Source organism: Erithacus rubecula (assembly GCF_903797595.1).
Source record: "Erithacus rubecula genome assembly, chromosome: 6".
Lineage (NCBI taxonomy): Eukaryota > Metazoa > Chordata > Aves > Passeriformes > Muscicapidae > Erithacus > Erithacus rubecula.
In genome coordinates, this window is record NC_136688.1 from 1,410,493 (window position 1) to 1,436,410 (window position 25,918).

The 25,918-nt window shown below is 46.6% G+C and overlaps 1 protein-coding gene across 2 annotated transcripts in view; it reads right to left on the reverse strand.

Moving 5' to 3' along the window:
* The window catches only part of HRAS (HRas proto-oncogene, GTPase), a 39,639-nt gene extending 17,784 nt beyond the window's left edge, over window positions 1–21,855 (reverse strand). Inside the window, exon 1 of one of the 2 annotated variants that reach the window (XM_079310029.1) lies at window positions 21,460–21,855. The gene's annotated coding sequence lies outside the window, so the exon portion shown is untranslated. Of the gene's footprint in view, window positions 1–1,250; window positions 1,359–21,459 lie in introns of those variants that run through there. The other variant, XM_079310030.1, reaches the window with a different exon arrangement.
* Between the last annotated feature and the right edge of the window lie 4,063 nt (window positions 21,856–25,918).

Here is a 25,918-nt window from a genome sequence, read left to right on the forward strand (position 1 = left end):
AGATCTTACTACCAAGCAGCAAGCGATGGAGCACCCAGTGCTAGAGCTGGAGGTTGTGGCCATGCATGAACAGAAACATCATCCTGCCCACTGCAGACAGGCAAGGGGATGCAAACAAGCCAAGGGACTGGCCCAAAGCCAGCAATGGTGGTAAAGCTGGGAACTAAATTCAGGCAATGTGATTTCCCATCTGGGGTTTTCACCTGAGACAGAAAGCTCCCAGCAGAAGTTTTGGATGGGAAAGCTGTTGGTCTCCTGCTGAGTCTTTGTGTTGGGGGCTGTCAGAGCTGGCAGCTCATCCCCAGCCCAGCTTCCCAAGACAGAGACAATTGGGGAGGCAGGGTACATCAAGTGGGAAAGCACAAAGTGCTGTAAGAGAGGCCCTGCTCTCCAATTATCCTGATGAAATCACAATTGGGTCACAGGCACAGGCAGCCTGCAGAGAAGCAGATGCTCTGATCCACAGATAAGCACCCAGAGATGCAGGTAGGGCTGGGAAAGAGGGGCAGGCTCTGCTGTTTGCCTCACTTGAAGCCCAGCTACAAGAAAGGGAGAAGTCACTGGTATGAGGTGGTCAAATACATCACTTAAGATAAGGGCCAATCCCAACATGAGCACCACTGACGCACAGCAAAAAAAGTACCCAGAGTCAAGAAACACTCTCCCTATGAGCTTTTTGTTCTCCTCCCCTTCTCTATCCTTCCTTATTCCTCCCAAACAACTGTTGACAAAGAAAAATTAGGAAACTGGTTTCAGGAAATGCATACAAGCACTTTTCACTGAGAAGAATTTGCAATGAAAATAGGTATGGTTGTTCAACTTCCTGCTTGCTTTAAATCCTTTTTTTTGCCTTTTTTATCCTAAATTTTACCAGCAAACACATGGATAACAAAACAGTAGTTGTATCTGGGAAGTTTAAAGAATTGTTTTAATAACACTTTTAGGGGGGTTTTTTTGTTGATTTTTTTTTTTTTTTTTTAGCATTTAATGGTAAGAGATTTTTTTAAAATGCCAAGTTTAGGAGCAAAATAGGATTTGTAAGAATATTGGTGAACTCTAGTCTACAGGAATGGAACAGTTCACACAGCACATGTTCTACTGCACTATAGCTCCTGCAGCAGAAATTTCCAGACAGCCAGTGGCATTGGGTTTGGGTGATAAAAGGTGGAAGCTGTTGGCCAGCAGCATAAAAGCAGACAAATGAGTATCCTGGGACAGCAGGAGCCTGCTCCTGCCCATGTGGCACTCACCCTCTGGATGGCTAATGAGCTTCCACAGAGAAATAGGGTCCTCTCCTCTGGGAATGGTTCAAGTCCCCCCTAGAAGAAGGAATACAGAGCAGGAATGAGAGGGATCCCTCTCTGCAGGGACAGTCCTGGTTGTGTTGGACTCAGGCCAATTTGGGATACACTTTGTTAGTACTCAAGTTGGCTTCCCCAGCTTCCCTGGACAGCACTTAAGATCTTGTACTGAAAGAGAAAAAGCAGTGTCAATCCCCATCCATCCTCTCTCACATGTGGTATTTCACAGGCTGCTAATCATATCTTACAAAATTTCATCTTTTTCAGGGAAAGATGGCACAGCACTTTTCTTCCTCCTCGTTTTTCAAGACAGAGGGTAAAGCAGCACAGGTACAACAACATCTTCTCCACAGGTGAGTTGTGGGTGAGGGACAATCCATTTTGAGATAAGGGACTAAAACTGAGTTCCTTCTCACCCTTTCATTCCCAATGGGACACCAATAAAAGCTCATTCAAAAACAGAGCTCAAGGAAACAGCCAAGACCAGATATTTCCAGAGTTTCTTTTTATTAGTAAGCCTTTTAATTTACATGCTCAAACATAATGATCATCCTCCCATGTTCACGTAGTCCTTGCATGGCCTTTGCAGGCACACACCTTGATTTATTAGCAGAGCAGGGATGGAGGGGAAGGAAGCACCACAGGAAAGAGCAAACCTGCAGGGCTTGCTTTAGTACATCTGGGAGAAGCAGCTAGGGAAAACATTTTAGAAAAGCAAGAGAGTATCTTAGGGAGCCAAAGACAAGGTGACAGCAAAAGGAGGAGATAAAATGAAGCAGCTACTGGGACCCTATCCCTGCTCTCCTTCTCACCAAGACATTACTAGCAGGGTGACACAATGTTGTAGCAAACATGAATATGCATCAGTCAGTCGTTATGCAGCAGATATTCAGGGGCACGCTGCTGATTTATGGACCTGGCAGCTGCAGCACCAGCTAGCTGCAACCTAGAGGGATGGGGACAGTGAGCAGTGCTGGCAGAGAGGTCCACAGAAGACCTCCAAACCCAGCCCTTCAACAGCCATGGCAAGTGAATTCATCACAACCAAGTCTTCAGCCATGCAGAGCCAACCACTGCATTGTGTGTGCAATGCTGGGAAATCACCACACAACCCAACAGAAACAGAAACACCCAAACGTTGCAATACAAGATTTCAGTTTGGATCAGCAGAACTTTATTAAGGTCTTGAATTACCCAAACCTCGCTCTGCTGCTCATGGTAAATCTCAGCCACATCAGACTTGTTAATGTAATGCTCATATCCCCTCCCTCTGCAGAAGTCTGGATTTAAAAAAAAAAATCCCAGCAACGTTGCTGTGGGTGAGCTAAGTGTATTACTGTCACATCACAGACCTGCTGCAAAAAAGACAGAAGATGTGAAAATTGCTGCTCTCCACACTGAAAAGGAAGGCATTTCCCCTTGGACTCTGGAGCAACAAAGGGACACTGTCCAAGGACTCATCCTGCCTGTCTAGCAAGCATCACAGAATGGACACAGGAGACATGCTGCTTCAACTCTGAGTGGCCTCCACACAGCTTCATATATCCCACCGCTCAGCAACACACAACTGGCACAGCAGATCAAGGAACAAGGAACTCCACCCTGCCATGAAGAGCTCACAACAATTAAGAGACTTCCTGATGGTCACACAGGAAACTTATGGTAAAGCTGGGGATTTCTGTTCCCCCACATTTGAGCTTTTGTCATAAAACATGTGCTCATCAGTGGCTGCGGTTGAGTGTGCAAGGGACAGGAGCACAAAGCCTTCTCCACCACCTCTGTCACAGCTGCCAGCATCTGCTGGCAGACCTGCACAATCAGCAAAAGCCAGGGGGGGTTTCCTTCCACAGCTTCCTTGGGAGTCCACTGCAACGACAAGCAGGATTTGGGTGGGCTCGCAGCCAGCATCTGCAAACCAAGTAAGGCTGAAAAGAAACCACAGAAATGCAAGACACCCAGTCTGTGTCAGATGTGGTTCCTCAATACTGGAGCCCAACAAGCTGACTGACAAATAAGCAAAGCCCCCAATAGCAGAAGAGTGGTTGAAGTCCCTCTGATAATGCCCACAGGTTAGGTGTATCTACATTTTGTAGAAACCCTCAACTTAACTCCAGTCCCTCAGCCAACCCTGGTAGAGGCAACAAGTAGAGCCAGATCTGGCTTTGGCATTGCACTTAACATGGCCATGAAGCTCCAAAGACCCTGCTCAATTTAGGTGTTCCTCTACATAGATCAACAATTGATGGAGAAAAGAGCAACACTGGACTCTGCTCCTCACTTGCACCAGGCACAACAGAGTGGGCAAACACTCCAGTCACATGAACCAGACTTGCTTGATTGGAAGAGGTACAGATCGGAGGCAAACCCCGTCCTGAGCTTCAGGAATGACATCTTGCTGTGGAAAAGAGTTCAGAAAGTCCATGAACTGAATAGACAAAGACATGCAAGGGAGCTGACACAATCCCCTAACTGCAAACAGAATGAAGAAAACCTTGAAGTCTTTAGACCAAGAATGTCTTCAGTGGGAGGAGATGTCAGCCAGAGACCAACACCTGCATGCAGTTGGTACCACCCTGGCAAGCACCTGGAGACCAGACACAGCTGACACTTACAACACCCTGTCCTTAGCACCTGATTTATCCCCAGACCACAGAAAGAGACTATGCAAAATACAACCCAAAACATCTGTAACATGAGCTGGAGGAGGCACAGCTTGGGAAAAGTAAAACAGGGCAACATCATCCTGCAGGTGCCCTTCTGAGCTGAAGCATCCTTTTGTCAGATGTGACAACACAACCTCCATCACAGATCAACCTCTGCATGGCAAAGTCCCCAGGCAAATCCCATGCAGAAGCAGGAAATGCTCCTGCACATTTGAAAAGAATCAAACCAAACACAAAAACCAAAAAGACCCCAAAACCAAAACAAACAAAAACCAAACAAAACAATGAACAACAACAAAAAAAATTTAAAAAAAAAAAAAAAAAAAAAAGAAAGAAAAAGAAAAAAGGGACTTCTGAACTTAGAACTGTCATGCACTGTAATTACTGAGATGTAACTTCATTAGGACAGTGTAAGGAATGGCTGGGCATCAATTCCATTGTTGGGAATTCTCCACTGCCCAAAACTTTTTTCTACTCTTTTAAACGGAAACCCTCTCTGGTCCCAGAGCAGGGTCTCATCCTGCCACATATCTGAAAAGCAAAAAAGGAGGCCTCTAGATCAGTTTTCTCTTTGAAAAATATCTAGCTCTGGTTGTCCCTGCTGTTCATACAACACTCAAATCTTTATCTTTTGAAGCCACTGACTTCCCTAACACCTTGCAGCAATGAAATGCTAGAACTATAAACTTCTTTTTATATGCATCTACATGGCTTCCCATCTTATTTCCTGGTGTCCAGCCACATTCCCTCAGCCTCTCAGATTTTCTGGTCTTGTTGCTCAGCTCTGCAACACTGGAGAAGCACACATTGCAGAGATATTTAGAAATACAGCAGCATTCACTGGATTAATTCTTGGACTTTATAAGGCTCATACAAACAGTTCTGTATTTGACCTGAAAAAAGTAACCACAGAAGGCAAACTTAGAACTTCAAAGATGACTTCTCCTGACAGCCCTAAGCCATTATCTGTGTGCAGTATGGACAAGGTGCAAGTTTCTATAGATTCCCGAGGGAAGGGAGAGGAACAGCCCAATCCAAGGAGTAAGAACCAGACAAGTGAGTCCCACAACTGAGATCTCACCTTGAAGGTTCACCCTAAGGAAAGGGCAAAAAACAGAGTCCTTGCACTGACGTCACTAAAGCCAAGACAATCAACACTGGTTGAGGACCTCAGTCTATTTTAATTTTCAACTTTAGCCCATTTGGAGCACTTATCCTTCTCTGCATCTTTAGACAGCAGCAAGGCAGACTGACACTACCTTTGAAAGCACAAATTCACCTTTGTTCAGCTAGGGAGGCACACAGAGTGCCTACAGAGCAACTATAAAACCCTGCCATCATTAAGGAGAAAGGAGGAGGTGGCAGAGTTGTTTCCTCCTCCCTGGAGATCCAGATATGATGAAGAATAGCATATAGTGCTGGCACAGAAAACTATCTCCTGGAATCAGCAGCTGAGTGTTTTTCCAGGACCCTCTGCTAAGAGGCTTTCCCATACCACTGGCTTTTAAGCATACACAGAGCCATTCTAAGGAGTTTCTGCAACAGAGTGACAACAATCTCTGGGTTCATCCAGCCTTGTGTGGGTACAGGCATGTGTTAGACAATGCCTGGGGACCATGGTACAGGAACTGCAGCAGTGAAGATCAAGCTGACTTACAGATCTTTGGCTTAACATATAATAAATAAATAAACCAAAATCTGAACCTCCCTTCAGCCCACTGGGAAAAATCCAAGCACCTGCCTTCAATTCCCCAGTGCACAATAATAATACAACTTTATTATTACAAGTAAAATTACTGTATTTTCTATATGCTGTGTGTATGAAGATCTGTTACACGACCTACATCACTCTGCAAATCACTGACTGCTGGGAGTACTTCATTTTATCACCCTTTGGCATCAGCCCCCAGTGAATGAATCCTGACCTTTTATTCAATTGGTCATCCCTGCCCTCAGAAGCACCAGCAATAACACAAGAATCAAAGCTCTGATACTTAAGCCATGATCTCTGTAAAGTGGGTTGAAAACTGGACCTCAGAGCACCTAAAAGCTCATACAACTACCTCCTGGGCTACAGCAAATACCACTAAAAGCAGCTCCAGGCAGGGCTGGGGGGACATAGAGATGGGATGTGCACCAAAAGACCTAAGTTTGCTCATACTGGTGACTGCATCATCCCTTTTCACACCTTCTGGCTTTTTTTGGTCTGCTACTATAAATACAGACTGTAACAGCTAAGAAGGCACTGGTCAAGTAGTAGGAGCCTGGTCCTATGGGTGATCTGAGGTTCCCCTCCAATTCTCCCACCCACAAAATCTGCCCTTTGTTGGCCATTCGAGTCTTCAAGATTGTTTGAGTAATGCTAAATGTCACAAGGCTGCTAGGGGTTTTCTTTCTTTCCTCAGTGGTTTGGGAAAAGCAAGAAATGGACAGGTGATGTGAACTGGCACTGTTAAAGATAAGCCAGTCTAATAAGATCATGCAAACTTCCTGGCTCTTGTCATGACCCCATCTGTCTTGTGGGCTTTGAGCAGGATTAAAGAACTGCACACAAGCTATGAAAATGATCCCCCTGAGGAAACAGTCATTTGGAACAACTACAGAAAATCTTCACTTTTGGATGAGAACCTCTTTCAGAGTTCTGGTGGTTTGGGGTTTGGCTCTTTTTTTCATTAAGGGAGCAGAGAACCACAACAGTATCTGCAGTCAGAGGCTCTACTCTGTGGATCCCTATCTCCTCAGATCATTGGTATGACAAAATTCTCTTTCCTTAGAAGAATAACTTCAGAGATTAAAAACTTGAATTCTGAATTTTTACAGTCTTGCCAATATTGTGAGATCTCAAACATGATCATGTACCTTCACAGAGCCTGGCAGAGACAAGGCACCAGTTAGATTTTGAGCAGGGGTGATTTGCTGATAAAGCTACCTTTTTACTTAAGGGTAGTGCAGCTCACCACGTGCTGTTTTTCAGGGCTCCTAAGGAACATCCAGCAACATCTCACTCTTGTACATCATTCACACCTAGCTAGAAATAAAATTGTTGCTTGGTTTCTCCCTTAAAATCCTCTTATTTTCAGAAAGCAACACCCTGAGGGCCATGTGTGTCCCTACAATGAACCTTCAAGGCCACAGCATGGTGTAGTGGGTACAGTTTCTACATGGCTCTCATTGTTCCCCATACAGGAACTTCAACTAAAGAAATTAAATTAAATTAAAGAAATGAATCAACTGTTTGCAAAAAGCTTTTTTCTAAGAAATGGAAAAATCCCACAGAAAACCACCATCTCACAGGTCAAACCAGCCAACTTTAACCTGAAGCACCACTCAAGTAAAAAGACAAGCTGCAGTGTTTTACAATTGAGTATATTAACACAAGATAAAAATTCCTGTTCTAATAACAAGGTAAAAATAGAGCTCAGAAGACTGAAAGTTTGTCAGCTTAGCCTCACAATCCATCCTTAAAAACTTACAGTAAAGCTTGTCTTGCTCTTAATCAATTCCCTCCAACAAAGGATGATTAGGCTCTAGGATCTACCATTATTGCCTTTTACCTGTAGACTTAAGGGCAGAGGGTGAAGACCTGCATTGAAGGAAAATATATTTGAGGTTAGTATTTCTTGCCCAAATGGAGAGCTTCTATAAATAAGCTGATCCAAGTGGTGGCTGCCATTCCACAGGCTTCTTTTTCCCTTACTTCCTCAGTTTTGATCAAACTCAGGACATACTGTATCAACTTCAACAAGAAATCAGAATTAAGCTAACAGTCAAAACCCTGATCAGATACAAAAGTTCATGTAGTTGGTCTTTTTTCCCTCCCTTTCAAGTAGCTGCACCGTCATAAGACAACACCATTATGATTGGCCAAAGTCATTGTGAAACCCAGACTGTGTTTTATAAGGTGACAACTCCTCCACAACACTTTAGTCAAGTGTTTTATTCTTTATTCTACAGCCCCAGAGGAATTGTTGTTTTTGCAGAGCACAAAACAAAAATGCAAGTTCAGAGAGTATTCTGAAAAACACAGTGAACACAGACTTCATCAAGTTCACTCAAAGTACCTAAAAATGAAGTGTGCTCTCTAGGTCTAAACTAGATACCTTTTTTTAAGCCCGTGGAGGCAATTTACCCTCTAAAGTAGCCACTTTTCCTGCAGTAGCTCAGAAGAGAACACACAAGACATCTCTGTGAGCTGTGTGGGTGCCTGACAGCTGTGACAAGCACACTTCATACACCCCTCTTAAGATACAGCTGCCATAGCTAAACGAGGCAGAGAAAAGGTATTTACTTGAAACGGGTTCTCATTCCTTTGGCAACATCCCATGGTGAGAACTTTCCTCCTCTTGCATGGTCTGGAGCAAGGCAATGACTCCCATCTCCCAGCCACCAAGTGAGTGTGGGAATGCAATGGGAAAGAAGGATCCTGCCACTCATCTGGGCTGGCATCCCCTCCAGCCAGACCAGGCTCACAGGCTGGGTACCCACAGCACCACGTACTGTCTGTGCCTTGCCTGCAGCAGCTGCAGAGCCAGCGGACAAAAGCTCCCACAACCTCTCCGAAGCTGAATTTGCAGCAACATGTTGCTCCTTAAGGAAAAAAACCACAACATGCTCATTTCAAAGTAGCCAGCTGGTGAGGAATAAAACCAGGGAGAGAGAAAAAAAAAACAAAACAACAAATACAAACCACTTAGCACCACTTCCCTTTCTTTCTCTCACACGGAATTGAGAAGCTTATATTAATTGCAAAGCATGAGAATCTGAACAAACACCCTCCTTGGGCAACCAGGGCCAACCCCAGGAAAATATTTGCATCTATGGGATGTGCAAGTTGTGCAACCAGCAAAATATCAAGACAGATAAGGCAGGGACCTTTCATTTAGGATCTACAGAAACTCACAACTCTGTTGTGCTGACTTAGGCTACAACAAGCTAGTTTAGTTTTCTCTCCCTTGTTCTAGCCTTCACAGGGGAAATAATACCATCCAAATTCATATCCAGTCTGAAACCACTAGACAGTATTTGCAGAGCTGAATCAGAAACCAAAGCAGCCTTTGGTGGACTACCAGAAGGAACTGGGTTTCCTGTGATGGGAGTTCTCCTCTCATCCTAAAGGTAAAATCTTAAGGAAGTTCTTGGTGCAATAAGTTTGGGTCTACCACGGACACAAAAGGTAACTTCATGGTATTACACCATGCCCAAGGCTTGATATGGCCCTGTCTACCTAGATGTAATTACACATATATGTCACTAGGGAGTTAGAAAAATTAGTTAGAAGGTCATATAGTTACAAAACCTTTGTGAAAGGGATGGATGGATCCTGGTTTCTCCCACCAGCTTTCCAAGACCCATATGTGTGCCTGTTCAACCAGGAGAGCAAACAGCTGAGTGACACTGCTGCAAATCTTCCAGAGACCTATAAACTCTCTCCTGTTGACAAGGCAACCAGCATGCTGTCAGTGACAAAAATTAACAAGCAAAAAAGCACTGTTTTGTCACAGTGCACCCAGCCAGCAGCAGGTTGATGCCAGCAAAAGGCCAGCCCTAAGCACTTACCTAGGAATGATTGGGAGCTGCAAGGACCTGATGCTGTGCCAGGTGCTCCCCTGTTGGGAAGCTCTTCAAACACTGTCAGCCATTTACTGTACCAAAGGTCAGAGGGAAAGGACAACAAGGAAAGTACCAGAGAAAAAACATATGGTAAGTGCAAGCCCTGATATACCTTCCTTTCTGAATTAAAAACCTCCTGAGGGTTTTCATACTTGCCCTTTCTGTTCCCTAGAAGCATGAGATGAGAAGTACAAAAGTTTGTGGTGGACACATGTAGCCAGGAGAGACAGCAAGGGAAGATGAGATGCATTGCAAAGTGAGGAAAATACACCATATAATGGAATATAAGGTAATTTTTTTGCCTTTTTCTGCAGCACAGTATGTGTGTTTCCCACCTAGGACCAGCCAAAAATTTCACTTCTAATAGACTTCCTGCTACTGTAAAGTTTGAAACAACTGCAGTGCACATGCTAGACAGACTCTCCAGAGCACTATTTAATGGTTGTCTGGAGTGATGGGAATTACAACAGGAGTATCAACAACAAACAGAATTGGAGTATCAAACTGACTTTTTCTTCAGGGTTGTAGCATTGAATCATGCTACAGGCATGAGATGGAGGGTAAGGACTCTGGCATGGCACCTTCCCCTACTGAGCAGGCTTGCAACCAGCTGTCAGCACACAGACTCAGAGGCTGAGTTCAAGCTCTGTGGGCTCTTGCTGCAGACAGGTTTCTCACTCCCAAAACACCCAGTATACTGCATTTCTGCCACTGGGCTTATTCTGCCCCAGCAAAAGGCATGATGGAACAAGTGCTCCAAAATCAAAGGGGAAACTCAGCCAGTCAAGAAAATCCTCTCCAGGCTATCAGGCTTTATTCATTTCAGTTGGCTCAACTTCATTTTTTCTAGTTCCTTCAAGAACAGCTCTAGGTCTCCTCCATCCAAATTGCTCCCTGCAGACCATGCCAGGGTCTTCAGAGTAACCATGAAGGTTCAGATCAAATGGGACACAATCTACAGAAACTCAGTCCATCACTCTCAAAGCCACAATATGGCATGTAGCAGTACTTCAGTGTTAGGAAAAAGGCTCTTTTTCCTCTAAGAGAAAGAGTTTTACCCACCAAGCCCGGAACACCCAGATGTGCAGCCCTTTTTGAGGCACTGGAGGGCTCCTGCTGCTATTACCTGGTGCTTTGCAATCTGAAGTCCCCATGCCATTGTTTCAGTTCTAGACCTAGAGGTACCATGTCTTTCCCCAGTCCAATATTTGGGCACATACAGAAAGTCAGGAGCTCCTGAGAAGCACCCAAGTAACCCCTGACCTATGCTAGCAGTTACTTGACCTCAGTATAAAAGGATAAACCAAGGACAAAACTGTTCCATTCATACCTACACCTTCCATCTTCACTTGGTTAAAATATCCCTTGGTCCAGAGCTGGGACAAGATTGGAGCTTCTTCCTAGAAGCATCCCTGAGAGGTGTTTAACTCAGTCTTCCAGTTGCTGTTTGGATGACATCCCTCTCCTCCACTCTTGGCCAGCAAGGAATCCAAGCGATGGGTGGCTTCTTGACCAAAGGAAGACAAACATGCTTACCAGATCAGACAGCCAAGCAAAGACCAAATTCAACAGTCTTGCCTCCTTTATGTGCTACCCCAGCATGCTCAGTGCAAGGTGGGGCTTATCTCACCTACAGCACAGATGTCCAAAAGAGCCCATCATCCAGAGCCTCTCTACCATCAGTGAGCAGAGACAGGCACAGACTGTCTGATCTGTTTCAGGTATCCACCTGCATTACAATGAGGTTGAAGTGCTTTTCCTCTGCTGCCTGTATAGGGAGACTGAAGGGCTGGGATGTGAGCTGCCAACATCTGGACAGGGGAACTGCACCCTGACGTTCCCCATCTTGTACTTTACTGTAAGCTTTGCAGAGAGACTATCTCACCCTGCACCTAACATGAAAGCACTTCAGCCCCTAAGGCCCAAGGGTAACACTACACCTCAAGTGGGAGATGAGAGGCCCATGCCCTTAAGTGTTTACCATTAAGAAAACTTCACAACACCTTCCCTGTAATGATGTTCCAAGTGGATCCAAATAACTTTGGGGGATGGCTGAAGAGAAGGCAGAGCTGCAGGTCTCAGCCTGCCTCTGTGTTAGCAGGTGAAGAAAGGAGAACATCCCAGGCACCAAACACATCAAGAGATGCACCCTGACAGGCAGGGGAAGATGAACACATGCAGCAGGGCTGGGTCAAGGACATGGGAGAACACTGCAATTTCTTCAAGTAGAGAGACTTGGGATTTAGAGGCCAGCCTTGAGGACTCTTCTCTCTCCTCTTTGTGACTTCTGATATACAGTCCTTTGGGGCAGGCAACACAGGAGCTTGATGCAGACAATTGCAAAACAGTGAGTCTAGGGGCAGGAAGCCAGAGCAGATGGTGCATGTTAAATGGAGCTGTCATGCTGCTGGGCTGGCCAGGGGAGAGATGGAGGAGGTATTCTGAGATTTGTGAAGCCATCAGCCTTTATGCTACAGAAAACAACAACATTAAGCTCAGACAGGGACTGCAGGCAGAATAACTTCCCTGATAACAGGATGCATGGAGTAAAAATTGCTACAAAGGGTCCTCACATAAAAGAGGGGGGAAAAAGCAAGCATGGAAGAGATTCATTAATTCAGCTCCCTGAAAGGGTGACTTACTGTTGGCAGAGCTTTTTCTTTCAGCCCCGCATTCAGTTGTCACCAAGCTCACAGGCTCCTACCTAAGATTTTAAACATTATCTCTTTGCACTCTAATCCCAACAGTACTTGCTCCCAAAGCCCCAGCAAAGCAAGCCCTGCTGAGAAAGTGTGACTGCTGGTTGTCCACCTCCACACAGCAGCTGCCAGTCACATCCCAGTTCCACACCACAATCCATTTGATTATTTTGATCTGTTCAGGTGGTAGTGTTCTTTTTCTTTTTCTCCTCCTCCTCTGGGATTTCTTCTGAAATTGCTCTAAGCTGCAAATTGAATAAGCTAATTCCAGGTGCAGAGACTTTGAAACAAAGGAGATTAAAACCTGACCTGAGAGATGCTGCACTGTCCACCAGCCCAGCCACTACAGTTAATAGAGTTCAACCAACTTCAGTTGAATCTGAACAAGACCTCAAAACCCTGTTGCAATGCAATTGCAGGGCTTGCTACAAAAAACATGTGCTTAGTAGCATGCTCTGAGAAAGCCCAGCCCTCTCCTAGGCATTCAGCTTCCACCTCTTCACAAGGAGCACACTTCAGACAAGCAACTCTATACATCTTTTTTTTTTAAACTACATCTTCTACTAAAACTCAGGAGGGCCTTCTTTAAGCCTTCTCAAGAGCATCCTTGTTTTCCCTTCCCAAGGCAATTGCCTTGTTTTTGCTTTAAAACAGCAGAAATTTCAAGCCAGCTTTCACAGCTCAGTTGGCATCCATGGATTGGTGACTACAAAATCCAACTAGCTGCCCTGGGCTTTTACAAATCCCCAGCCAGGGATCTGTTCCTTATGGGCTGCAATCCTCCCCCATTTAATCTCTAAAGATGGCTAGTACCAGAGACTGTTACCTAGCACCTTCCTCAGAGAATCATCACCAAAACCTCCCTTGTGGCCACAGCAAGGACTCAGCAACAACTGCCCTTTTTAGAATATCTGAACAGGCTACAACCCCATTAGAATCAAAGGTAGAAGACAAACCTGGGTCCCAGGAATTACACCTCTGCATGGGGGGTTTCATCTCAGCAGCCTCCCTTTGCTCACCTCCTATCCTGAACAGGTTTATCATCCACTCCACTGTTGCTCTGAATTATCCCAGAGGTGAGCATATTTCAGCAATAAATTAAACTGTCACAATACATTCCTTTCTACACTGTTTTTAAAAACATGTGAGCCCTGACTGCCAGAGAATTGTTTTGGAAAGATTAGATTAGGTGCCTCTGAAACTGCTTTGGAAAAAAAAGGAAAGGATTTTCACTTCTTGAAGAAGCTCACCCCCCCCCCTTTTTTTTTTTTTTTTGCCCCCCCTTGGAAAGTTTGTTTTATTTTTGAACCTTAAAAATTTGGTTGATTAACTGCATCTTGTTTTTCAGATCTTTCCACAAAAAGTGCTTTGGTGCAGATAACCAATAGGGAGATTGCTCATTTTGTAATCATCTGCCACCAACACAGATTAAGATCCTAAAGCCCTTTGATTTTTAAAACAATCACCATCCAAAGGCCTCCAACATTTCTATTCAATTGACCAAATCTTCTAACTGTTTTTCCAACTCATAACAAGACACTCAGTTTTACAAGGGGATGTCTATCCATTTCCCTGGACACAAACCCCACTTACAGCCTGGAAGACTGACATGCAAAGGACTGCCATCCCAGCCCTCCACTCACCTCACTTCTAAGACCAGACACCTAAAATATTAAAGTCACAGTCAAGACAGCCTTGCTTGAAATGATAAAAGGAAACAAACCCCCACCTTCACAGGGCTCACTGTGATAAGACAGCATTTCTCTCATCAGAAAATCAGATTAGCAACACATAGACAGCTGGGTGCTGAATCTTTTGATGCTCATCAGTTACCAAAGGAAATGGGAAGCTGACCTTGCAGTCAAAGTGCCAGACTAGGACAACAATTTCTGTTCTCAGCTCTGCTCTAAGCTCCTCCTGCTAATGTGAATTTTCATTCCCCAGTTCCCAGCAGTAAAACAACAGATTGTAATAATGTCTCTCCTCTCCCTGCCCGGTGTCTGCCCCAGCTATAGGCACTGGTAGGTACTTGGCAATTTTTCATTTTCTAGGAGATATGAGGGGCATCCAAGCCTGGACATTCGGTAGATTGGAAAAGAATGGCTGCTTGAGATATACACCACAGAGGAAGAGGAACAGCAGAGGGATAAACTGATGTCTACTGAACACAGATTAATGTGTTCATGGAAGGAATGTGAAGCAGAGGACATCTTGTCAGCCCCCTGATAATCAGGTGCAGTAATTGTGGGGATCAGATTACTATAATTTGCTCATGAAACAGAGATTTCCACCCTCATCCATCTATCTCCCTGCTTTGCCACAGGCCTGGTGAGACCCTGCACATGACCCTGTGACTATGAGCCACACCAGTACATTCCCTTGTTTTTGTGGAAGAGAAGGGGCTGAAGCACTTTTCCAGGTCTAAATCTCTCTCACACCTCTGTTTCCTACCTCCACCATGGTCTTGGTAGTAATTTCTTTCCAGTGCATGTGTTTTGAGAATCAATGCCATGATATTTGTAAATTATAGAGGCCACCAGAATAGCTACAGAGCCATCAGCTGCAACTGAGTACCACAGAATGGAGGACATGCAGCTGTACTCTTAGGAGGAGAGAAGCAGACCTGACCCTCTAAGACTTCAGTCCAGCCACCACACACCCCAGGAGAACAATGAGGTAGAAAGTGAGGCAGGGATTTGTGTGCACCTCCTCATCCATCAGCAGCTACGCTAACAGCCAGATGGGAGGTGACACCAGCAACCAGCACAGCAATGTCACTCCCCTGTCTAGCCCCCAGCATTATCCTCACCCTGCCTCCCACATCAGCAGAGCAAGAAGCCAGCACATGCTTGTTGAAGCAGGTCAGGGAGCAGACCACTCGCCCAAGGCTGCCTGTGTGGAAACTGGGACAAGCCCTCCAGAAAAAGCCAACTGGCCTCTTACAATATCATGCAAATCAGGAAAAGGCCAGGAGAAATCTTGCATGACCAAGGTTATAATATAAGGTTATGTATTCACCCTCTGCACACAAGGGGGGGGGAGGGAAAACAAGGGGTGTGCATGCACACACCAGGCAGGAGGTACCTCCTGCTTTCACCAGCATCTGCTAGGTTTGCGTTCCACAAAGCAAAGTTATGCTGTTCACAGCAGGAGTCTAAGAGTGGGACCCAAAAGGAGCCAATGCATCTACAGAAAGAGATCCAAGGGGAGACAATGAAAAAAATTAAGCACAGAATTATCATACACACAAGCAAGGATCAGTCCCATACAAGAAATTGTGGTGTTTTATTTACTTAACGTAATCAACTACTGTTTTATCTGTTTATCATACCAAAAGCCTGGTTTCTCAAGCCCAGCCTTTTCCTGGAGAATGAATTTCAGTCCCTCACATAACATTAAGCCCCTGACATCCAATGTAAAGCCATCAGCAGGGAAGGAGCACAGTTGCTACAATCATTACAGAAACAGAGGACCTAGTGCCCCACCAGGAATACTGCTCTGGCTGCTGCAGTGGCTATCTGGGATGGGATGGAATCTGTCATTTGCAGGCTCTAAATTTATATATTCAAGCTAGTTCTATATACATAGTTTGAAGCAGGCTGAATAGAGCTGGATGTAAGCCACAGAATTGCTGAAGATAGCACAGAGTGTCAGAGCACTCAACATGATCCTGGAGCAGGCCGACACCATGGCTGCCTGTTACCCCAAAAAACTGCTGATGAACAGAGCTCACTTCTCAGCAAGCCTCTAAACAAGATCCTAGCTTGCCTCAGGCACAAGCACTTGCTGGCCAGATTCTCTGGAGATTTTTCACTGGTTCAGGGAATATGGCCCCACACACTTCCACTGCCGGCCAGCCACGTTTCAGTTCAGCCTTGACCCGCAGGAGAGCCAACACACCACTCTGCAAAACAGCAGCCTCCACAATGCCTTTTTCCACTGATCTCCTTGCTTCTCCCTTTGCAGAGCCTTACCCAGGGAGAACAGGGCAGCCTGGAGCAGCCCCCACCGTGCACACCTGCACCCCGCATTTCACTCCTACTCCCTGGCTTTTTAGATCTTGCTCCTCTCCTTCTCCCAGTGAGAGCACGACATCCTCTTCATTTCACAGGCCACAGCTTCTCCCTCACGTCTGCTGTTCTCTCAAGGATGCTAAACAAGCAGAAGACATACAGGCATCTTCCCAGAGACATTGCAGCAATGTCTCTTTTTTGTATTCGTCAAGTTATTGCTCCCACACACACACATTTAAACTCAGCTTCACCAGCTCTTGAATTTAACTTGCATACGAGCACTCTGATCTATAATGGATTTAGCTATGCAAAAGGAAAAATCCTCTTAAAGTTTGGCCCACAGCACAGCAGTATATAAGTACCTGGGCTGCCACTGCCTCTGCATTGTCAGAGTGCCTCACCCAGGGCATCCTACTCCTTTAGCAGATAACCAGCAAATATCCAGCCTATCTGCTAAGTCAGTATCCCTCCTAAAGAAAAGTCCAATGAGATAAGCAACCAGCTTAGCCAAGGCCAGATGGGGGTCAGGACTCCCCAGTTCACAATCCTGTGGCTTTAACCACAAAGTCATCTTTCAGCACAGAGTTCAGCTGTTCCAAGAGCCCACATTACTGTCAGATGGGCACCACAAGCAGGTCATGCACTAAGACAGTGAGCATAGAAAGACTCTCCCCTCCGCAGGCATTCAGGTCAGTTAGCACTACATACAGGAAGCTACAGAACCATATCCCACTTGTGAGAAGTTGATAATGGGGTTTTGGTTTTACTGAACCGGTCATTAAACAGTGCTGGCCCCGCATTATAGAAAAATAGGTAGCAACACACAGAATAAAGCAGATCATCCTGAAGTATTTACCTCTGGATATCTGTAATTATAAACCAAACATCATCAGCTTCTCTCTCTCCCTGCAGTAAATAATTAACTGCAAAAGAATATTCCTCTTGGCTCCATCCTCCCCAATCAATTCTGCTTTGCAACAACGTGCCGCCTGGATTGCTCGCTGTATCAGCGCACCCGCGTGTTACCCAAACCCCCTCGGAAGCCAGAGGAGAGGTGGAACTGCTCACTCCAGTTCAGAACAGACCTTTCCTTCAGGGTACAAGGGGGCATCGTGGCACAACTCCCAGTACTTCAAGCAGACAGCTATGACATACACAGCTTAGCTCATGCACTGCTGCAACATCACTGCAACCATCAGCGGAGGCGAATCACGCACTCTGAGCACTCCCATCACACCCCTCTGGACTGACTGAGCTTTATTGCCAAGGCAGAGCAAATCTCCTCCCCTGAAAGACAAGGTTTTCTACTGCTTTCATTGTTTCTGAATTATCCTTCCCACCCCTAGATTTCATCCAGGGGTAAAAAAAAAAGAAAAACAAAAACAAAAACAAACCCCAACACAAACCAAGTCTTCTTTATAACAGAAATGTAATTTTTAAAGAGATTTCATTTCTGAATACTAGATCAAAGTTGAATATTGTGACTGCTCGGTCATGCACTATAACCTGCACAATGACCTGTTCACCCCTTGCCACCTACCCTCATCAACCTGAATTTCATACAGACTCTGCAAGTAATAGATAAACCAGAAAATGCCCAGAGCACTCATTCCTTTTGCCCTACTGAAAGGCACCTCCTGGCTGTAAACCCAGTGGGGAGGAAGGATGATGCCAGGAGGAAAGCAAAACTGCCTGGCAGGAACACTGAGTTTGGTCAGACAGCAGATGGAAGCAGGTTGCATGCAGATACACAACCAGGGAACAACACAAGGCTGCCATTTGATCCTGGTTGCTTTCTTAAGGCACAAAGTCAAATTCGCTTTTGAAAGAGGCATAAGGAGAACACAAGCAAAAATGAGATATGGGGAAAACCTCCAGAAGTGCAGGAATACCCTTCCTGCAACAGCCAGAAAATATGGGGAGGAGAGAAGCATTACCACCAAGCAAACATCTTCATACACACAATCTGGGTTCAGTTTTACATTTTTATAGGTTTAAACACATACCAGATTTAGTTGAGCTGGCTATGAAATGCTTGATAAAAAAAACTCCACCAGGAAGATAGAGAAAAAGAGGAAAAAAAGCCTAATTTAGAATCAAAAAGCATGGAAAGGGTACCTCTTTCTCAAGAAAGTGGCAGAAGAATGGAAGGAAAACCATGACACAAAAGAGATAAATGAAACAGATATCCAAGAAAGTTCAGGAAAAGATAAACCATGCAAAAATGGAATGAAAACTGGAAGGGAAAGATAAGAGAATGAGGAACATGCCACAGCAGATCAGTTGAACGGCAGTTGGCAAATAGATAATTTATTTAATCTCATCCGTATTTGTCAAATAATTTGTTTGATTAACACTCTTTTGTGGTCTTCAGCCAGGTATAGAGCTGATCCAATATAATGTCATAAATATATTATTAGATTAATACAAGTAAAATTCAAATACATTCAACATTTTTATCTGCTGCTTAATAAGCTCTGGTTCTAAGTTTACAGTTCAAAAATGTTAAAATAGAAAGCTGGGAGTAAATTACAATTACAGACTACTTGAAGCACAACCATTTTGCTTTTCCTAGACTGACAAAAATGCAGTATACTGTATAACTCATCTTGAGAGACAGAAGAGAATCACCACCCTCCCACAAGGAACAACTCTCTATAGGCAGTATTTTTTGTCTCAATTTTATTTTGCTGGATGTTTTCCCAATATTCAACTTTTCTACTCCATAGAGGTTTTTGGCCCCAAGAAAACCTGGTGAGCTCCAAGAACGGCCTAAGACAAAGGTAAATTTGGGGTGCACAGCAGCAGTGGGAGCCATATCCAGCCTAGAAGCAAATGTTTATTTTTGAACAGAGCTTTGTTCCTCTTAAATGGAAGGGAAGTCAGGTGAAAGATGGACAAGGATGCCCCAGGATCTCTACTCTCACAGGGAAAAGTTTCCTACATTACCAGCAGCCTTCTCTAAACCTCCTTGGGAGAACCAGGGGAAAAAAAAAAAAAAAAAAAAAAAAAAGGATGGCTGGCAATTTTTCAGCCTGTTTTTATCCCCCATCCCCCAAGACAACAGCAAGGTCCCCTTGAGAATCCTCAGACCATGGGGTGAAAGCCATCAGAGGCAGAGCATCTCCACACAGGTGGTGGCAGGGCTGCCAGGGAGCCCTGGGAAGCAGAAGCAGGTTCAATAAGGAAGCTGTGGCCATGGCTTTCTAGGCCAGCATCACAGGAACACGAGGCTACTCCCACTGCTGTTCTACCTTCACCACTGGCAGCAGCCAAGAATCAAACTCGCCACAGGAGACAACCACAACAAGGGCAACTCCCTGGGCCGGAAAAGTGTCCCTCGGGTCATAAGTCCTGTTTAAATATCTCAGCAATATCCCAAACTGAGATAATTATTGCTCATTACAAGATCATTTTTATGTAAACATGAAGGGTATTACCACGCATACTTCATCTCTTTTTAATTAAAAGTCGTAAGAGGTTCGCTGAGATAAAAAAAAAGACATGCTGACAGCTCCCACCCAAAAGCAGACTTTTCTCAGTGATAACACCCATCAGCTTCCAGACCCACTGAGAAGACTCAACGGGGAAATCAATCAGCATCAGCTTCCCCAGTGCTGAAATGAAGCAGTTGGCACATTATTAATCACACAGGAAAAACGTTTTACGAGGAGAAGGAAAGGACCAGACACACAGAGGGGGAATGCACATGGATTCAGTCATGACCATCTTAAAAACACTTGGGAAAATCACTCAAATCACCAGCTGTAGAATTAAAATACTTCAGAGTTGTGAAGGATAAACACATCAGCAATTCTGACTACAGCAACTCTTCAGCTGAGCCCACACCAAACCTCATGTGCTTTCCTCCATTCAAATCCAGTTCCTGCTCCAAGCTGCACATCCTACCCATGCCAACCAGACTCAAGTACATCATTATACAGCTTCACCAGGAGTTCCTACCCTTTGTGTATTTCAAAGACCTACCCAGGAGCAACTTGCACATCACAGGCTACAAGAGATATGACCATCCAACTTAGGACACTGAAATAATCAGTGGCTTGACTTGCCATGCAATGGCTTAACAAGCCATTCCTGCTGCACAGTCCTGCTTCCAGCTGTCCTAAGCATTTCTCCAGCAGCTCCAGAGTTCGCCAGTCCACTCTGACTTCTCATCGTCTCTTTTGTCTCCAGGCACGCTCCACTGCTCGAGGCAATTTAAAACACATCCCCAGGCAGGACCTCTGTGGGCCAAGCGAGCCACCACATGCGCCTTCAGTTGGGGCCAAGTGGCAGCAGCCGCGGCCCCTTTGCAGGGCAGCAGGGCGCAGGCAGCCTCGGCACGCCGCAGAGCCCCGGCGGCGAGCGTCCCTACGAGCGAGGGAGGTGTCACCAGCTCCGCAGAGCCGCATGCTCGCAGAACGGGGGACCTCGCTCACTTGCTCACAGATGCACACAAATACCTGCGCCTCCGCCACCTGCCTGCCCCCTCCGCGCCTGGCGACGCCTGGCACCGCCATGGAGCTGGTCTGCCCTGGGGGGTGCCAGCGCCCAGCAGGTACCTGCTTTGGCAATGAGTGGGGAGCCTGGTGCTCCCCCTTCGCATCACACGAGCAGTGTGAGGCATGCACGGGGATGAGGGAAGACGGGTGCAGTGGGCTGCAAGCTGGGGGTTTGAGGAACAGGAGGTGAACACGGCTGCAGTTAAGGGATATGGAGGGGAGCGGGATGGCAAGGGGGGGTGAAGGAAAAAGCGCCGCAGCTTGGGAGGGGGAGGACAGCAGGAGTGCACAGCGGGTGCAGAAGCAGGGCAGGGGATGGAGGGCAGTGAGGGGACCCGCCACCCTCCCACCCCGGCGGCCTGCCGAGGCTCGGGTGGGCAGGCAGCGCCCAGGCAGCAGAGTCATGGCGCGGCCAGGCGAGCAGGTGGGTGGCCGCCACCGCCCCCAACACCGCGCGCCCCGCCGCCGCCCACCGGGCCGAGGGTCCGTCCCTTTCACCGCCGCCCCGGGCAGAGCGGGGGGACGAACTTGGCGGCGGGGGGAACAGCCCCGCTAACAGGTGGCGCGGGCGCTGCCGCCCCGTCCCCGCCGAGCCGGTGGGCGCTGCCCCTGCGCGACGGCGCGTCCCACCCACCGCGACCCAGCGCCACCCGCTCCCGGCGGTCACTCACCGGCTCGTCCGCCCCGCCGGGCGGGATGCGCGTCCTGGAGAGAGGGGCGCGGAAGTTTAAAGCCGGGTAATAGTATTATTTCGCTTTTGCCCTTCCAACGTAGGAAAAAAAACCAAACTAGACGAGGCGCCCCCCCAGGCGGGCGAAACCCCGCTCCGCTCCTCCCCGCCGGGGGCTTCAGCCGCGCGTCGGCCCGGCGGCGAGGGGAAGTTTCCACCGCGGTGGTGGAGGCGCCCCCGGCGTGCCGCGCCCGCCCCGCATTGGCACGGGGCGCCGGGGCGCTGTGCCGCCGCCGCGCCCGGACAATGTGCGTGCGGGGAGAGCGGGAGCGGAGCGGGAGCGCGCCCCGCCGGCGGCCGCGGCACACGCCCAGCCCGCGCCCCGCCCTCCCGCCGCTCCGCGCCGCCCGCCGCCCCCGATTGGCGGCCCCCGCCGCCTCCGCCCTCCGGGTGGGCGCGCCGCCCGTCAGTCACCGCGCCGCCCGCCCGCCCGGCCCGGCCGCGGGGCGGTCCCTGGGGCGGCGGCGGCGGCGGTGGCGGTGAGGGGGGGCCGCGCCGGGCGCTGCCTCGCCCCGGCGGGTGACCCCTGCTGCCGTCGCTCCCCGCGCCCCGGCAGCCGCCGGCATCGCGCCCTTTCCTCTCGGGGATCCGTCCGCGCCTCCCGGCCCGCGGCGGCCCCTCCGCGGCAGCGCCCCGCAGCCCAGGGGAGGGGAAGGCCTGGCGGCCGCCGCTGCGCACCCGCCCTTCCCCGCGGGACTGCCCGGGACTGCGCTCTTTGTCGGCGCCCCGCGGAGGCGTTCTGGGAAGGAGGAACAGAGACCCCTGAAATGCAGCCTTGATTGCCAGTCACGGTCCTGCCCGATAACGCGATGCGCTAAATTCGGCTCACAGGGTGCATCTATCTGGCCCCTGAAAATGCCTAGGAAAACAGATGACTCCAAATTATTCAAGTGCAATTAAGGCCACAAAAGAAAAGACACCTGAATTGACTCTGTGTAAGGCAGATGGGGTTCAATTAGGCTCAGCAGCAGAGATATGCACTGTCTGAGTAGAATTACTGCAATTTCAGATGAAGGTCCAAGCGTGTCGAAAGGCTCTTGTCTGATCCTATTTGGGTCCCACAAGGAGCACCGCTGAAGCAGAGCTAGTAAATATTGATGGATTCAAGCTTCATGTCCTGACATCGGGTCTGTCAATGCAGTGCCTCCCATTCTGCCACAGTACACCAGACATTTTCTACTCTTGGGTACCGTGATTCCCCTATTACTGTTTGGAAACTACGTAGTGGATTGCACAGTCACTGTATTATCCAGCAGTTTGCAGAAATAATCAAGCTTTGATGCAGAATATGATGTCAAATAAAGTACGTGCTTCTAGTACTGGAAAAGCACTGTTCTCTCCGACATATGTTTCAAGCACACTTTTACAGTTTATTGTTTCCATTAGAAAAGTATCTACTAATCTGAAAATCGATCTAAAAACCATTGTTCTAGATACTGCGCTTGACACATAATAAAAAGAAAGCTCGTGCCCTGCAGAGCTTGTAGCAAGAGCAGATTAAACATGTTCTAAGGATACCCGTTGAGAGAGTTGTACAGGTTTTCTCAGGTCTCACAAACGTGTTGCACCAGCACAAACAAACCTGCCGGAGCACTTTTCCAAAAGCCAGCACGCAAACAGACAGGTCCGAACAAAAAGGCTGAAGCTGTAACCTACCTCGAAACTCTTCCCTCGCTTCTAACAATCCCTCCTGACCGTGAGCGAGCTCTCGGTTCTCCGCAGGAGCTCGGCCCGCAGCCCGCGGGGAGCCAGCATCTCTGCCGAGCGCGCCGGGGGCAGAGCAGCGGCGCACACAAAGGTGATGGGCTCCTCCACAGGCACACACACGCACGCACCGCGCACCGCCTCTCCGGGCTACCTGTCTCGTCTTGTTCTAGCCGTTCCTAGCGAGCAGGCAGGCTACTGGAGCGTGCAGGAATCTTCCTTTTCCAAGCACCCTGAAAACAGGCTTGTGGTTTTTGGTACCTAGGTGGCCCAGAAGAACTTGTCAGGAAGCAAGCACCAAATAGGTAGTAAAATAGGGACAGCTATGGGGGAATCTCAGTTTCACGCTTCTTGGGCTTCTCAGTGACCTGCAAGAACCAAGAAAGACCAGAAGAGGAGACTGAAACTGCCTCTCTCTTGCTCATTCTTTAGTGCCAGATCACATCAGGCTGTAAGATACCTGAGGACTGTTTGTTTGCAGACTGCTGGAAGACAGAGACAGAATCACCTAGTGGTGAGTCATAACCACACGATCTCAGAGGGGTGATGGCACAGACTTGCAAAGACATAGAGAGTGATAATAGCTTAAAATTGTCTTCTTTCCCCTTCTACTTCTTGATAAAAAAAGCAAAGTACTAGAACTAGATCCTCAACTGTGGCAAAGCAAAGTAACTCCATTGCTTTTGTCTGTTCACAGATTTAAACTTTGTGAGGTCACAGCCCATTCTGTTTGTAAATAATTGTCCTTCCTGAGAAGATTATTCCTTCCTTTCTCTAAACTTGAGTTTAATTCTTGGAAAATGTCTGGTTTGCAGTGCTCTAACTGTTGTAAGCCTTGCTTGTCAGGAAAAGAAGGCTAGTCAAATACTGGGTGCACTGGTATGCAGAGCAATAAAAATGAGAGTATCTTAGGTCCTTACTGCTACAGTAAAACTCCAAAACCAAAATGCAGTGGAGTTGAAATACCTTCAATTCCCATACCTTTGATTTTTCATGATCGTTTTCACCAAACTCTATGTAGCTTGCCATTGGAAGGCCCTAACTCACACACATGCTTATCCTGTCAAGGCTTTTTGTACCAACACTCTAAATTCTGTCTGCAAAGGTACAGTATTGAGTTTTGTAGGTGCTGTGACCCAAAATTGACTCCTGGATATTTTTACTCCCTTTTTAACTTCTGTAAGAGGGGAATTATAAGAATAATTAAACAAGAATTGTAAGAGTTTATGTCTTAAGACATAAACTTAGTTGTCCATTGTGTGCCATACAGACATGCCAAGAGCTTAGTAAGCAACCGAACTTCCTCATCAGCTACAGATCAAGGCTGCATTTTTTAAATTAGTCCTTTTTTTGGAGTGATTTCTACTAGAAACACCTAAGTTGAATTCTTCTCTCTTTCTCCCTAGTAAAAACTCAAAAGAACATGAAGTGATCTTCTTGTGATCATCAAATTCATCAGCAAAGTAGGTAACAGTAGCTTTTTAGCTCCACAAGGATACATACTTGTTTTTGATATACTGGAGGGTTTATCAGTTCTCAGCAGACACGGAGAGTAGATTAGCGGTGTCAGTTGCTATTGTTGTTCTGGGTCTCCTGCTGTCACCATATCTGCAAGTTCACCTGACTTTTAATCATGCAGATTGCTTTCTGGTTCTTTCCATGGCTTTAGAGCTCACCCTAGTCCGTTCTCCTGGATGCACACTTTTTCTGTGTAACCACAACTTTCTTGGAAAGTGTTTGCAAGGAAGGCTCTTTCACTCTGCTCCCTTTAACAATGTATCTGAGAGCATTCTGAGAAAAGCAGAGATCTCTGAGAGTTTTGCTTCCCCATTGCACCATATTCTTCATTATTTTTTAATTTAGTCCTGCTGCAGATCACTAGACTCAAGAAACCTGCAAGTCCTTTTCTCATATTGGGATGTTTTCTTGCTCATCTCTCCCTGAGCTTAGAGGATTAATAGTGTCATGGTAGAAAGCAAACTGATAAGCAACCAACTTTTACAAAATTCTATCTTACTAGGGAATGCAAATTGTTTCCTTGTAGTATCTGACATAGTAACACAAGTAACTTGCCATGGCAACCAGTTTATGGAACAGAAAAAAAAAACTATCATTACAAAGTGCTTTGTTAGTGTAACAGGGAAAGAAGCTGAGACCTTATCAGTTTTGTTCACTTGTGTGTCATGCATCATCTAGGTAGCAGAACCTGTCAGTAGAAGTTTGTGTTCAATTCAATGCAAGTCATCTGCCTTGTGGGCCTATCTGATACTTGGATCAAAGCTGAAGTGCAGTCAGAAGGAAAGAAGGAAGTGTTCAGAAGAATTGAAACAAGGCTGGATTCTCAGAAACACATAGACAAATCCATTTCCTCAGCAAGCTGATGCAACTCTGAGGATGCCAGTAAGGGATGAACCAATTCTGAAATTAATTTGGCTTGCATTCTCTGACAGTCTCCATTATTTTACTGTCCTTTTTTTTTTTTTTTTTTTTTTTTTTTTTTTTTTTTTTTTTTTTTTTTTTTTTAGTGACGTAAGTCTGCAGATCTGTAAGTATTTTGGATTTACCTGGGACAAAGGATTCAACAGGCTTGCAAAGTCTGTATTTAAATTCATTCTCTTTACAGGGTTGCTTCTGGGAAGGACAGAGTCATTGCCACTCAGCTTGCTTGGGTTAGTGAGTGGATTTAGAAATGGCAA